Source organism: Globicephala melas, chromosome 7, assembly GCF_963455315.2.
Source record: "Globicephala melas chromosome 7, mGloMel1.2, whole genome shotgun sequence".
Lineage (NCBI taxonomy): Eukaryota > Metazoa > Chordata > Mammalia > Artiodactyla > Delphinidae > Globicephala > Globicephala melas.
The window spans coordinates 111,547,781-111,563,417 of NC_083320.1; the positions used below are offsets into that span (position 1 = coordinate 111,547,781).

The following is a 15,637-nucleotide window of genomic DNA, read 5'->3' on the forward strand; positions in this document are numbered from 1 at the left end:
ACAAAGGAACTACAAAACAGCTAGGAAGCAATTAACAAAATTGGATTAATAAGTCCTTTCCTATCAGTAAATACTCTAAATGTAAATAGATTAAATTCTCTAATCAGAAGGCAGAGAGTGGTTGAATGGATTAAAAAAGAAAGAAATATATGCTGCTTACAAGAGACTCAATCAGATTTACAGTCACATAGGCTCAAAGAGAAGGGATGAAAAAAGATATTCCATGCATGTGGAAATCAAAAGAGAGCAGGGTAGCTATACTTATATCAGACAAAATAAACTTTAAGCTAAAAATTGTAATAAGAGATAAAGAAGGTCATATTATAATGGTAAAGGGGTCAATTCATGAAGAAGATATAACAGTCATAAGTATAAAGCACCCAACACTGGAGTAGCTAAATATACTAAGGCGATAAGTAACATATCTGAAGGGAGAAGTAGAAAATAATACAATAGTAGGATAGGAGACTCCAGTGTTTATCTTTTTAGAAAAGATAAAATCAATAGGAAAATTTTGGACTTGAACTATACTTTAGACCAAATGGATCAAACAAACATATTCATAACATTCCATCCAATGGCAGCAGAATACACATTGCTCTCAAGCATACACAGAACATTCTCCAGGATAGATCATATGATAAGTCACAAAAAAAAGTCTTAGGAAATTTAAGAAGATTGAAATATTACCAGATATCTTTCTAGACAATAGTTTGACTATAAATCAATGACAGAAGGAAAACTGGAAAATCAAAACATATCAGTATGTGGAAATTAAACAACACAGTCCTGAACAACCAATGGGTCAAAGAAGAAATAAAAATTGAAATAAAAATATCTTGAAAGAAAGGAAAATGGAACACAATACACCAAAACCTAGGGGATGCAGCAAAAGCAGTTCTTAGAGGGAAATTTACAGCGATAAATACCTACAATAAGAAAAAAGATCTCAAATAAACAACATAAGTTTATACCTCAAGGAACCAGAAAAAGAACAACAACAAACTGAGCCCAAATTATCAGAAGGAAGTAAATAACAAAGATAAGAACATAAATAAATGAAATGGAGACCAGAAAAACAATAGAAAAGGTCATGAAACTAAGTTATTTTTTAGAAAAGATAAACAAAATTGACAAACCTTTAGCTAGACTAACTAGGAAAAGAAGAGCAAAGACTCAAATAAATAAAATCAGAAATGAAAGAGTTGATATTACAGGTGATACCACACAAATACAAAGGATCATCAGAGACTACTATTGACAGTTATATGTAACCAAATTGAATAACCTAAAGAAAATGGATAAATTCCTAGATCATACAACCTACCAAGACTGAATCATGAAGCAATAGAAAATCTAAACAGACCAAATCATATATTTCCCAACACAAAAGAGCTCACAACCAGTTGGTCTCAAAGGAGAATTCTACCAAACATTTAAATAAGAATTAATGCCAATTCTTCTTAAACTTTCCAAAAAATTGAAGAAGAGAGAATACTTACAAATTCATTTTACAAGGCCAGAATTACCCTGATACACTTCAACAAAGGATATCTATCTAGAAAACTAAATAACCACATGCAGAAAAATGAAATTGGACCCCATCTTACACTACTCACAAAATTAACTTGAAATGGATTAAACACATAAACATAAGACTGGAAACGTGACTGCCTGCAAACCAGGAAGAGAGCCCTCACCAAAAACTGAATGGGCTGGCACTTTGATCTTAGATTTCCCAGACCCCAGAACTGTGAGGGGAAAAAAAACCCCAAAAAACAAAAATACATGAGTCCGAATACAGTAAAACTTTTAGAAAACAAAGAAGAAGCTCCTTGACATTGGTCTTGGTAATGATTTTGGGATATGACACCAAAAGCATAAGCAACAAAAGCAAAAGTCTGGGCTACATCAAATTGAAAAGCTTTTTTTTTTTTTTTTTTTTTTTTTTTTTTTTGCGGTACGTGGGCCTCTCACTGTTGTGGCCTCTCTCGTTGCAGAGCACAGGATCCGGACGCACAGGCTCAGCGGCCATGGCTCACGGGCCTAGCCACTCCACGGCATGTGGGATCTTCCGGGACCGGGGCACGAACCCATGTCCCCTACATCGGCAGGCGGACTCTCAACCACTGCGCCACCAGAGAAGCCCTGAAAAGCTTTTGCACAGCAAAAACAAACAAAAAACCCAATCAACTAAATGAAAAGGCAACCTACAAAAGAGTAGAAAATATTTGCAGACCATATATTGGATAAGGAGTTAATATCAAAAATATGTAAAGAATTCACACAACTCAGTAACCAAAGAACCAAACAATTTGATTGAAAAATAAGCAGAGGAACTGAACAGATATTTCTTCCAAAGAAGACATACAAGTGGACAACAGGTACATGGAAAGATGCTCAACATCACTAATCATCAGGGAAATGAAAATCAAACCACAGTGAGATACAACCTCACACTTATCAGAGTAGCTATCATCAAGAAGATAAGAGATAACAAGTGTTGGTAAGGATATGAAGAAAAGGGAACCCTTGTGCACTATTGGTGGGAATGTAAATTGGTTCAGCTACTATGAAAAATAATATAGAGGTTGCTCAAAAAATTAAAAGTAGAACCACCATATGATTAAGCAATCCCACTTCTGGGTATATAGCCAAAGGGTATGGAAATGGGATATCAAAGAGATATCTGCACTCCCATGCTTGACAACATTATTCATAATAGCCAAGATATGGAAACAACTTAAGTGTCCATCAATGAATGAATGGATAAAGAAGATGTGGTATATATTTCAGCCACGAGAAAGGAGGACATCCTGCCATTTCTGACAACATGGATGGACCTCGAGGGCATTAGGGTAAGTGAGATAAGTGAGACAGAGAAAGACAAACACTGTATGGTATCAGTCACATGTGGAATCTAAAAAAGCTGAACTTGTAGAATCAGAGAGTAGAATGGTGGTTACCAGGGGCTAGGGGGCAGGGTAATTTTGGAGATTTTGTTTAAGGGTACAAACTTGCAACTAGAGGATGAACAAGCCCTAGAGACCTAATGCACAGCATAGTGATTATAGTCAACAATACCGTATTATAAATTGCAACATTGCTAAGGGATTAGATCTTAAATGTTATCACAACAAAAAAGAAATGAAAATTATGTGACATGATAGAGGTGCTAGCTAACAGTGGTAATCATATTGCAATATAAAATGCAATATATAATTCTATCAAATCAACATGTTGTACACCTTAAAGTTACACAATGTTATATGTCCAATATACCTCATAAAAAAGAACTCTCAAAACTCCACTGTAAAAATCAACAATTCAATTAGAGAATGAGCAAAAATATGAAGAGACTTTTCACTGAGGAAGATATACGGGTATGGCAAATGCTATAGGCTGAATATTTGTGTCCCCCCAAATTCACATGTTGAAATCCTAACTCCCTAAGGTGATGGTATAGAGGATACGGGGCCTTTGGAGGTAATTAGGCCATGAGGGTAGAGCCCTCTTGAATGAGATTAGTGCCCTAATAAAAGAGGCCCCAGAAAGCTCCCTTCCCTCTCCTGCCATGTGACATTACAGTGAAGAGGCTGTCTAGGAAGAGAGTTCTCACCAGACACTGAATCTGCTAATACCTCTATCTTGGACTTCCTGGCCTCCAGAAATGTGAGAAATAAATTTCTGTTGTTTTTTAAGCTGGAGTCTGTGGTATTTTGTTATAGCAGCCCGAGCTAAGACAGTGAATAAGTACATGAAAAATGTTCAACATCACTAGCCCTCATGGAATGTATGTCAGAATCATGAGATCACGACATGCTTATTAGTACAGTTAAAATGAAATACATCTAAAATTTCAAATGTTGGCAAGGATGCAGAAAACCAGATCTCTCATATATTGATGGTGGGGATGTAAAATGGTACAGCCACTCTGGAAAAAAATTGGCACTTTCTTAAAAAACTAAACATATACTTACCATACAACTCAGCAGTCACACTGATGGGACATTTACCCCAGAGGAATGAAAACCTTTGTCCACAAAAAAACCTGTTCAAAAATCTTTATAGGAGCTTTATTTGTGATAGCCCCAAACTGGAAATGACCCAAATGTCCTTCAACAGGTAATTGGTTAAGGAAAATATGGTAAAGCCATTCCACGGAATGGTACTCAGCAATAAAAAGGAATGGATACACACAACAACTCAATGAAAATCACTGGATTTATGCTGAGTGAAAAAAGCAAATCTCAAAAGGTAACATTTTTGAAATGACAAAATCATAGAGATGGAGATCAGATTAGTGGTTGAAATTGCTTAGGGGAGGGGAAGTAAGTTTTGACTGCAGAGGGTAGTAGCATGAGGCTGGTGGAATAGTATGTATCTGGCTGGTGGTGGTTGTCACATGAATCTACATATGTGATCAAATGGCACAGAAACACACACACACACGTTCTTCCAATGTCAGTTCCTGGCTTTGATGTTGTTCTGTAGTTATGTAAGATGTTACCTTTGGGAAACTGTGTAAAGGGTACACTGGACTTCTCTGTATTAATTTTCAACTTCCTGTGACTCTATAATTATTTTAAAATAAAAGTTTAAAAAAGAATAAGAGGGAATAAGAAAAAGCAACTCTAATTAAATAAATATGTGCTAAAAAAATTGAATCAAAATAAGAATTTAAAACATAAGCAGCAATATCAAACCAAACCCAAGAATTATAAGATTATAATGCTCATTACTGATGGAGATGAAGAGAAATATAAAAAGCTACTGGAAATATGAATTAGTATGGCCTTTCTGGAAGGCAATCTGGAACCTATTAAAATTCTTATAATCGTTGGCAATGCCATTCCTGAGACTGTATTCACTAAAATATACCAATCTATAGGGTTCTATATAAAATGGGGTTTACTAAATTAATATTTGTAGCTGCCAGGAACTGGAAAAAAAGTGTGTAGCTATCTACAGGTGAAATGAGCAAATTTTGATACACTCACACCATGGAATACTATGCAGCTATTACTTAGAACTACAAGTACTGTGGAGATATTCACATTCATGAATGTGATTGTTGTCAGGCGGTGAGTATAAGACACAGAAAGGGCGTCTGCGGTGTTAGTATAGGCGTGTATGCATGTACACGTGTATATGCATCTGTTTATAAGACTACGGAGAAAATCTAGAGGCCATTCACTAGGTGGTAGGCACATGCTAATGGAGGCCACTGTGCAGTGACACTGAGGTGGGAGGAGGGCAGGAAGAGCATCTGTGACAAAACAACACAAATGAGAGCCTGTTTATATCAAATCGTATGTGTGGCTTTGCTACAGTGTGTTTGTATGAAAGGAAGAATAAAATGATGGTCACCTAAATGTTAGGTTGACTACCACAAAGGCATATGACTACAGGGCTTAAAAAAAATTATTATTGAAGTGTAGCTGGTTTACAATATTGTGTTAGTTTCAGGTGTACAGCAAAGTGATTCAGTTATAGATACATATATTTTTTTCAGATTATTTTCCATTATAGTTTATTACAAGATGTTGAATATAGTTCCTTGTGCTATACAGTAAATCCTTGTTGTTTATCTATTTTATGCATAGTAGTTTGTATCCGGTAATCCCATACTCCTAATTTATCCCTCCCCCCCGACTCCATTTTCCCTTTGGTAACCATAAATTTGTTTTCTATGTCTGTGAGTCTCTTTCTGTTTTGTATATAGATTCATTTGTATTATTTTTAGATTCCACATATAAGTGATATCATATAGTACTTGCCTTTCTCTATCTGACTTACTTCACTTAGTGTGATATTCTCTAGGTCCATCCATGGTGCTGCAAATGGCAATATTTCATTCTTTCTCATGACTGAGTAATATTTCATTGTATATCTATACCATATCTTTTTTTTTTAACATCTTTATTGGGGTATAATTGCTTTACAATGGTGTGTTAGTTTCTGCTGTATAACAAAGTGAATCAGTTATACATATGTTCCCATATCTCTTCCCTCTTGCGTCTCCCTCCCTCCCACCCTCCCTATCCCACCCCTCCAGGTGGTCACAAAGCTATACCGTATCTTTTTAAACCAGTCGTCTGTTGATGGGCACTTGGGTTGTTTCCATGTCTTGGCTATTGTAAATAGTGCTGCTCTGAACACTGGGGTGCATATATCTTCTTGAATTAGAGTTTTCTTTGGATATATGTCCAGGAGTGGGATTGCTGGATCATATGGCAACTCTATTTTTAATTTTTTAAGGAACAGCCAGCCATACTGTTTTCCATAGTGGCTGTACCAATTTACATTCCCACCAACAGCATATGAGTATACACGGGTGTGAAGTGATACCTCATTGTGGTTTTGATCTGCATTTCTCTAATAATTAGCGATGTTGAACATCCTTTCATGTGCCTCTTGGCCATCTGTATATCTTCTTTGGAGAAATGTCTATTTATATCTTCTGCCCATTTTTTGATTGGGTTGTTTGTTTCTTTGGTTTTGAGTTGTATGAGCTGTTTGTATATTCTGAATATTAACCTACAGGGGATTTTTTACGTTCTCTATATTTTTATGTATTGTTGGAATCCTTTTAATGAGAATGGATAATTAATAGAATCAGAAAAAAGCCTTTTTTATTACAAAATAAAATTAGAGAACAATGAACAATGGAAAAATTCAATAGGAGGGTTGGAAATAAACTTGAGAAAATCTTTCCAAAAAAAAATAAATAAATCAAAGATGACGAGAGGGAATGTGAAAATGGGAAGAATATTAGAGCCTTGTCAAGGAGTTACAACCTCTAACATGAATTCCAGGGGGAAAGGAGGGAAGGAAATTATCAAGTAAATAATACATATTTTTCCCAGTAGTAAAGGTTGAGTATCTAGACTGAATGGGTACAGTGAATAAAAAGAAACTCACATCCGGGATTATCAATAAGATATTTAACAACAATAGGGATAAAAGAGAAACCCCTAAAAGCTTCTAAATTAAAAAAAAAAAAACCCAGGCCATACACAAATGGCTGGGAACAACATCATGATGCTTCTCACCAGCAGCATTTGATACTAGAGCACAGTGAAGCAGTGCCTTCAGGTGTTTGAAGAGTAATTGCAACTGGGAGTTCTACACAAAGCCCAACTATCCACCAAGTATAAAAGTTAAAAAAAAAAGATTTTTTTTTCAGACATGCGAAAAACTCTACATCTATACCTCCTATGTACTTTTTCTTAGGAAGCTACAGGGAGATATTTTTGAGCACAATATAGGAGTAAAGGTAGACACAGGATCCAAGAAACAGGAAATCAGAGAAGAAAGTTATGCAGAATTCCTGGAGAACAAGTCATCGGAATTACAGCAGTAGGTCAGAGGGTTTCAGGAGGAAGGCCTCTAGGAGAAAGGAGAGACTTGATAGAATACTGACATGTTTGAACATTTGGAAAATGGGTTATAGGTGATCTGAGAGAGAGTTAAGTTTAAGGACAGACTTACAGAAAATCATACATTTGAGAAATGCAACCATTATTAACTCCAGAAAAAAAAAAAAGAAGTGTCACTATAGTCCACTACTTGGCTTTACATTGAATAATATTTGCACGCCCACAATGATATAAACACTTGCTGCTGATTTAGCCATAAAGTGGGAAAGATATTAGGAGGATAGGAATGCAGAGGGGACGGAATTCGAGATGCTGATTCTTCATGACTACCATGACTAGAGGTTAATAGATAACATCTTAAATAATAAATCAAAACAGCAGTTTAAAATTATTATTAAAACCTAACTTGATTGTCTCTAGGTGGGGGAGGGACGAGCCAAGCAGCTATCTTGTTTTCAAAGGAAGTCTTCTAACCCTTCATTATTCCGAGTTGGGGGTGGAGGAGATCAGCAGTGTCACATCACATGGAAGCTGGTTAGAACTGCGTCCTCAGGTCTCGCCCATACACCTAGTCAGAACCCATATCCCAACAGAGCCCAGGTGATCTAGATGCACTTTAAACTTTAAGAAGCACTATCTTAGCACCATTTTATAACTATGTGCATGCATAATATTGATAACTTTTTAAAAGTAAAAGGCAAAAAACCCTACCCTCAAAAGCAGGGAGAACAAAGCATTCCCCAAAGCTTATTTACAAGGATGTTCAATGTGGCATTATTTAAAAAGTTGTAACAGCCTAACTGTTCAAAACAGTAGAAAATTGGTTAGCAATTATGATGCCTACATATAAATGAATACCACGCAGCTATTAAACTAATGGTATAAATGTTTTTCTCTAATTAAACTTTTAAGTTTGATATAATTGTAGATACTCATGCAGATGTAAGAAATACTACAGAGAGATCCTGTGTACTTTGTACTCAGATTCTCACAATGGTACACTTCAATATCACAACCAGGATGAAACACTGATACAACTGACAGACCTTACTTAGATTTCCCTGTTTCCTTCACAGTTATTTGTGTGTGTGCCTGTGTGTGCGTGTGTGTGTGTGTGTGTGTGTGCCTGTGTGTGTGTGGTATATTTAGTTCTATGCAGTTTTATCACACATGTAGGTTCAAGTATCTAGCACCACAGTCAAGATACAGAACAGTGTCATCACTTCAGGATCCTTTTATAACCTCACCCACTTGGCTCTCCTCTAACCTCTGGCAACGACTAATACATTCGTCATCTCTTTATTTTTTTCACTTTAAGAATGTTATATGGATGGGTTTCTATAATATATAACCTTTTGGTATTGTCTTTTTTCCTGCTCATTGTAATTCCCTGGAGATCCATTGAAATTGTTGCATGAATCAACAGTTCACTATTATTCATACCACGGAATACTACTACTATACTATATTATAATATTATTCCATGATATGGATGTACCACACTTTGTTAACCATCCACCCATAGAAGGATATCTGGGTTGTTTCCAGTTTAGGGCTATTATGAACAAAGCTGCTATGAACATGTATGTATTAGGTTTATGTGTAAATTAAGTTTCGTTTCCCTGAGACAAACACAAGAGTGTGCAATTGCTGGGTCATATGATAAACCCAGGTGTAGCTTCATAATCAACTACCAGACCTTTTTCCAGAGTAACTGTACTGTTTCACATTCCTACCAGAAATGTGCAAGATACTGTTTCTTCACATCCTTACCAGTATTTGGAATTCTGATATATTTTTATTTTAATCATTCTGATTGTGTTTTAAATTTGCATTTCTTTGATGGTTAACGATGTCACTAGTCTTTTGATGTGCACATTTGCCATCTGTATATCCTCTTTGATGAAATGTCTTTTGTCTGTTTTCTAGTTGGACTGTTTGTATTTTTACTGTTGAGTTTTGAGAGTTCTTTTACATTCTAGAACTACTCCTTTGTTGGATATGTGGTTGGCAAATAAAGTCCCCCCAATGTGTAGCTTATCTTTTCATCCTCCTACCAGAGTCTTTGCAGAGCAAAAGTTTTTTGATTTTAATGTAGTCCAAGTTATCATTTTTCTCCATTATGGATGTACTCTTTACTATCTTCTAGACCCAAAGACTTTCTCCTGTTCTAAAAACTATATAGTGTTATGTTTTACATTGGAATGTGTGATTAATCAATTTTGAGTTGTTTTTGAATAATGTGTGACGTTTAGGTTGAGTTTGTTTTTCCCATGGATGTCCAAATGCCTTAGCACTGTTTGTTGAAAAGACTATTGTTCTTCCATTGAATTGTTGTTTCACCTAGAAACCAGTTGAGTATATTTGTGTTGGTCTGTTTTGGGGTTCTCTACTCTTTTCTAGTGATATATGTGTCTATCCCTCCCCCAATACCATAATATCTTGAATACTTTATAGAGTAGCCTTAACTAATATTGAGTAGGCAGATTTCTCTCACTTTATTATGTTTTTTCAAAATCGTTTTAGTTATTCTAGGGACTGTTCCTCTCCATATAAATTTTAGAATACAAAAGATTTTTCAAGGTTGGAAAATGTTCACAATGTACTCCTGCCACCCTCATTTAAAATCTAAGTAGAAACAGCACCTTGGATCCTTGCTACCCCAGTCAGAGAAGAGTACGGGTGAAGGTCAGGAAAACTACCCAGCATTCATTCATAAAGTTGATGCTATACCTAGCAGAGACCTAAGAGATCACCTAGTCCCATCCTTACATTTAAGGAAACTGAGTCCTGATGTGGTCTTATTCCAAGGTTCAGAGTTAGTAAGTAACAGAGTGGGGAACAAAACATGCACAGGTGTTCTAAATTTCTAGGTTCCCCTGTTCCTCTCACCCTCCCACAGCTATTCCTCTTCTTGCTTCCCCTTGATCTTGGTTTCCTTCTAAGCCCCCTAAGCCAGGAGTGCAAACCAATCTATGTACAAGTAAGATTATCAATAAGATGCTAGAAATTGCTTTTCCTGGAATCATAAGTTCTTTGCCCCTGCACCTGAAATTGAAAAGGGAAGAAATCTCTACATGTAAACAGCACCTTTTACCCCCGAGGACTGCTTCCTCCTGTTCTCCATCATACAAACACACACAAGTATGCTATGATCTCCCCAGTGTAAGCCAACATTGTGGAGGGCTAAAGGATATGGCTGTCTGTAGGTGAGGGAATTCTTCCAGGACACTGAGAAGTTGGGCTGGACTTGAGAGGGCCACCTGAGAGGCTCTAATGTTAGACTCCACACTTCTAAGCCAAGGGAGTCCCCATCTCATTAACCTTTTCAATTTCTTAATTACATTTCATTTTTTGTACTCCTTTCAATATCTGAAATAACCTTATTTGCCCAACTATTTATTCACCCTCGCCACACCTGCCCTTCTCTTGAGGACAGAGAGCTTTATAGATTCTTCAATGCTAGTGCCTAGAATATTGCCTGGCCCACAGCTGGTGTTCAATAAATATCTATCAAATTGAAAAAGAACAAGGCGAGAGGATGCGGTCACCTGGACGGCAATAGTACATACAGCTACAGTGATGAAGACTCTGAAATGGCACAGGGATGGAGAGACAGGCCAATGGAACACAAAGTTCAGTTTTAGACATCTCAGAGACCTAAATGTAAAAAACAAGTCCACGAAAGCTTTAAAAAAGGTAATTTAGGGGATTCTAGTCATGACCTGGGGGTAGAGAGTAGATGGATACACTTGAAAACATTAAAATTAAGAACTTCTGTTCAGCAAGAGATACCACCAAAGAAAGAAAAAGACAAGCCATGGAGTGGGAAATGATATCGGTGGCACATTAACCAACAATGCAATTGTATCCAGAATACGTACAGTCAGTAAGAAAAAGACAACCTCATTGACAAATGGACAAGAGATTAGGTCAGACACAGCCCCAAAGAGAATATCCAAATTGTCAAAAAGCATTTAAAGGGTGCTTAGCCTCTTTAGACATTGGGGAAATGCAAATTAGGACCACCTCTACCCACCGAGCAGAATGGCTAAAATTGCTTGACAACATCAAGCAAACGTTAATGAGAATATGGGGCAAAGGAAACTCTTACAGAGGGAGTGTAAACTGGCACAATCACTTTGGAATAATATTTGGCAGTGTGTAGTAAAGCTGAAGATATGCATGCCCCAATGACCCAGCCATTTCACTCCTAGGAGGTGCACCCAACAGAAATGCATGTGCACGTGCAGTAGGCACCTGGGCACGAACTGTCCTAGCAGGACCAGCTGACTGATACACACATTGTGGTATGCTGATCTGAAGTCATTGTACATAATGATGAAAATAAAAGAACTTTAGATGCACACCACAAGGATGAGTCTTAACATAATCCGAGCAAACAGAATGGGTAAGGTTTAAAGGAATACATATGGTTGTATTTATGTAAAGTTCAAAAACAGGCAAAAGTAAACTACATCGTTTGGGGGTGCAAGTTAAGCAGTAAAATTATAATGAAGGCAAGGAAGTGAATATCATAGAAGTTGGCACAGAGGCTAGGGCCAGTTAGGAGGAAGGATTCTCGGAGCAGGAAGGGTAGTAGTGTGGTGTTTCTTGACTCAGGTGGAGGTTACTCAGAGTTTCTTTCACAGAAATATATTATCTACACATTTGTGTACTATGCTTTTCTGTATGATTCTGTATTTCTCAACTTAAAAGAGCTTTAAAGAAACAAAGTGCAGGATGTGAAATCTTGGAAAATTAAAGCCTCTATAGATGGCATGATCATAACCATGTTAAGTACATAAAATTTGTTTATAGAGTGAAATCTGGAAGTAAATTTAACAAAATGTTACGAATGGTTGTTTTGGAATAAAAGAACTCTTGCGTCTCAAGAGCATTGTGGAAGGAAGAAATGGGAACACGGCTGAATTCCTTGCAAATTGCTCCTGCAATCACAGCCTGCTCTCCCAGGAGCAACCACTAGATGGAGCCTCAGCCCTAGCTCTAAGTTCAGTTTCTGTCCATTACTGCCCAGTGCTTCACCTAGAGCAAACGTTTCAGAGCTTTCCCCACCTTCCCTTCCTGTGTTCATGTATCGGCCACTCTCTTTCCTTTGTACATGTTCTGATGCACAAGCATAAGAGGGCTTCTCACTCCTCCTGTGAGATTTGAAATACAAAGAGGAATAGGAATGAACATTGATCCAGTACCTGCTTCATGCCTGACCCTTTCCTGGGCAGTTTACAATCACCTCACTGCTTGCTAAACACAGCAGGCTGTCCAGGTGTTTGCTGAAACCCTCCGCACCTGCTCCTCCCCTAGACAACACCCCCTGAGCACAGGGACAATCTCAAGGGAATGTTGTTTTCCACTGTGTACATATATACACATATACATTTGTATGTATAGCACTGTTAAGTCAGTTTTATGATTATATTATTTAAGTCCTAATAATCTTTTTCTACTACTTGATTTTACTCTGAATTAACTAACACTATAATGTCTTTATTTTTCAATCAAGTTCTCTATGTATTTCAGATAATCAAAAATTAAAAGGAGCAATGAGCAGCTAAGTTGGAGAAATGTCAGGAAGTGGGCATTCTTATATCTTGCTATGTGTTAATGGTCACAATCATTTCAGAAAGTAACCTGAAATCTATTCAAATTAAAAACACATGTACTCTTTGGGACTTCCCTGGTGGCGCAGTGGTTAAGAAGCCGCCTGCCAATGCACGGGACACGGGTTTGATCCCTCGTCCGGGAAGATCTCACATGCTGCAGAGCAACTAAGCCCGTGCACCACAACTACTGAGCCTGTGCTCTAGAGCTCGTAAGCCACAACTACTGAGCCCGTGTGCCACAACTACTGAAGCCCGTGCACCAGAACAAGAGAAGCCACTGCAATGAGAAGCCCATGCACCGCAACGAAGAGTAGCCTGCACTCTCCGCAACTAGGGAAAGCCTGCGCGCAGCAACAAAGACCCAACGCAGCCATTAATTAATTAATTAATTTAAAAAACAAAAAGCACGTGTACCCTTTGATTGTGCAATCCCTCTTTTATATCCTGCAGAAATAAAAGCATCAATACCTCCGGACATCTGATCAAGGATGTGTTGCAGCATTACTTACAATGGCCCCAAACTAGAAATTACCTCAATGTTAATCAATAAAAAAATAGTTAACTAAAATACTATATAGCCATACTATGAAATAGCATGTGACTTTCAACTAGGGAACAATGTATATAAAAGCCCTGGAGGACTGTATTTGCCATATTATTATTATTACTTTAATTTAATTTATTTATTTATTCATTCATGGCTGCGTTGGGTCCTCGTTTCTGTGCGAGGGCTTTCTCTAGTTGCGGCAAGCGGGGGCCACTCTTCATCGCGGTGCGTGGGCCTCTCACTATCGCGGCCGCTCTTGTTGCGGAGCACAGGCTCCAGACGCGCAGGCTCAGTAGTTGTGGCTCACGGGCCTAGTTGCTCCGCGGCATGTGGGATCTTCCCAGACCAGGGCTCGAACCCATGTCCCCTGCATTGGCAGGCAGATTCTCAACCACTGCGCCACCAGGGAAGCCCATGCCGTATTATTAAAGTAAACGAGATAGTTACAGAGTAATATGTGGGTATGATCCCCACCGTGTAACCCCCTCTTCCCAAATCTCCCCCTTACAATCCTGTGTATGTGTGGTGATAACGCAGATCACACACATGGACTGCTGACGTTATTTCCTTCTGTGGAACGGGATTGGGAGACTTTGTTACCTTTTCTCTTCTACATCTGTATTGACTTTATTTTTAACTTTACTAATAAAAATTTAAAAAAATAAGTAACACAACAAGGAAAAAAATGCTTGAAAGTTAATGTTTAACTCTTTACCGATGAGGACATATGTTGAATAAAGTGACGTAATTTCAGCCGGTAGTGATCACCTTTGAATGTCTAACGCCTAATTCCAGTGTGTTGGGAACACACCCTGTGAACTCCCACCTCTCCCAGCTCGCTTCCTCCTAAGCAGCCCACACAGGGCCTGGAGGCCGGAGTGAGTGCCCCACGCCTGTTGGTTGCAGCCCGCAGGTTGTCCCTGTGCTCAGGAGGTGTCTTCTATGGGAGGAGCAGGTACGGGGGCTTCAGCAAACACCCGGACAGCCTGCTGTGTTTAGCAAGCAGTGAGCTGATTGAAAAGGGGCCAGGAAAGAACCAGGCACGAAGCTAGCGCTGGATAAACGTTCGTTCCTATTCCTCTTTCTCTTTCGAATCTTACGAGAGAGAAGGCCACGTATGCGTGCGCATCAGAACCCGTAGGAAGGCTAGAGAGCCTGAGCTCAGGGGAGAGGGAGACCCTCGGCACAGCTGGGTGGCTGACACCTGCCGCAGGCAGAGTGGCCAGCTCGCCAAAGGTGGGGCCTCGCCAGGACCCGGGAGGCAGCGCGCAGGGCGCCTGCACTTAGCCCTGCTGGAAGGCTAACGCTGAACCTGAGGCTCTTCCACACCAGCACAGCGCTGGGCACGTGGGAGACGCTACACCTATTTGTCTAAAGAAGCAAAGGGGAGAGGGCACATGGTTTCAGGAGTGGACAGGGAAAAGGGAGGTTTGCTTCCACAGTCCCAAGACTACTCTTTCCGGAATTTCCCCAAAGCTGCCTCCTTCCGAGGGCAGCCTGACTCGTGAGAAATCCCAAGCTGATATACCCTTCCTTGTGCCTGACCCACCAGCCTGTTCCCTGTCGTCGGTGGATGCCTTTGCTTTGGGGGAGAGACCCTTTTCTTTTACCAGGAATTTCAGAAGCACCAATAATCTCTCTCCTTACACTGAAACAAATTCAACTGGATCAGGTTTAGATTTAAAAAATAAACCCATAAATATACTAGAAAACAACGTGGGGAAATTTCTTTTTTAAATTTCACAGCGGGGAAGGATGAAGGTTGACATAAGAAAGCCTGCCTCAATCACCCGATACAAAATGGCCAAAGACTATGAACAGGCAGTTGATACAAACGGGAATTCAGGTAGCTTGAATTACACAGGGAAAAAAGAGACCACACAAGATTACAATGAAATGCCAATTCCCACTTGTTTGGCAAATTCCAAGAAACTGGTCCGGCTGGGTTGATTCAGGTGGGGCATTCATGTGTGTTAGTGGGACGGTCTCCATGGAAGGCAGACTGGCCTTCCTTTCCCTCCTCTCCCCTCACTTAGGGAAATGTCATGTGTGGTCCCCTCCTTCTCGTGCCTTAGAAGGTAAAT

At 38.9% G+C, this 15,637-nt stretch overlaps 1 protein-coding gene and 1 long non-coding RNA gene across 2 annotated transcripts in view; one reads left to right on the plus strand and one right to left on the minus strand.

Moving 5' to 3' along the window:
* Positions 1-15,637, minus strand: part of LOC115843926 (uncharacterized) — a 254,621-nt gene that overhangs the window by 124,723 nt on the left and 114,261 nt on the right.
* LOC132597620 (uncharacterized) overlaps positions 1-15,637 on the plus strand; it is a 69,859-nt gene that overhangs the window by 45,681 nt on the left and 8,541 nt on the right. The gene's annotated exons all lie outside the window — the stretch shown is intronic.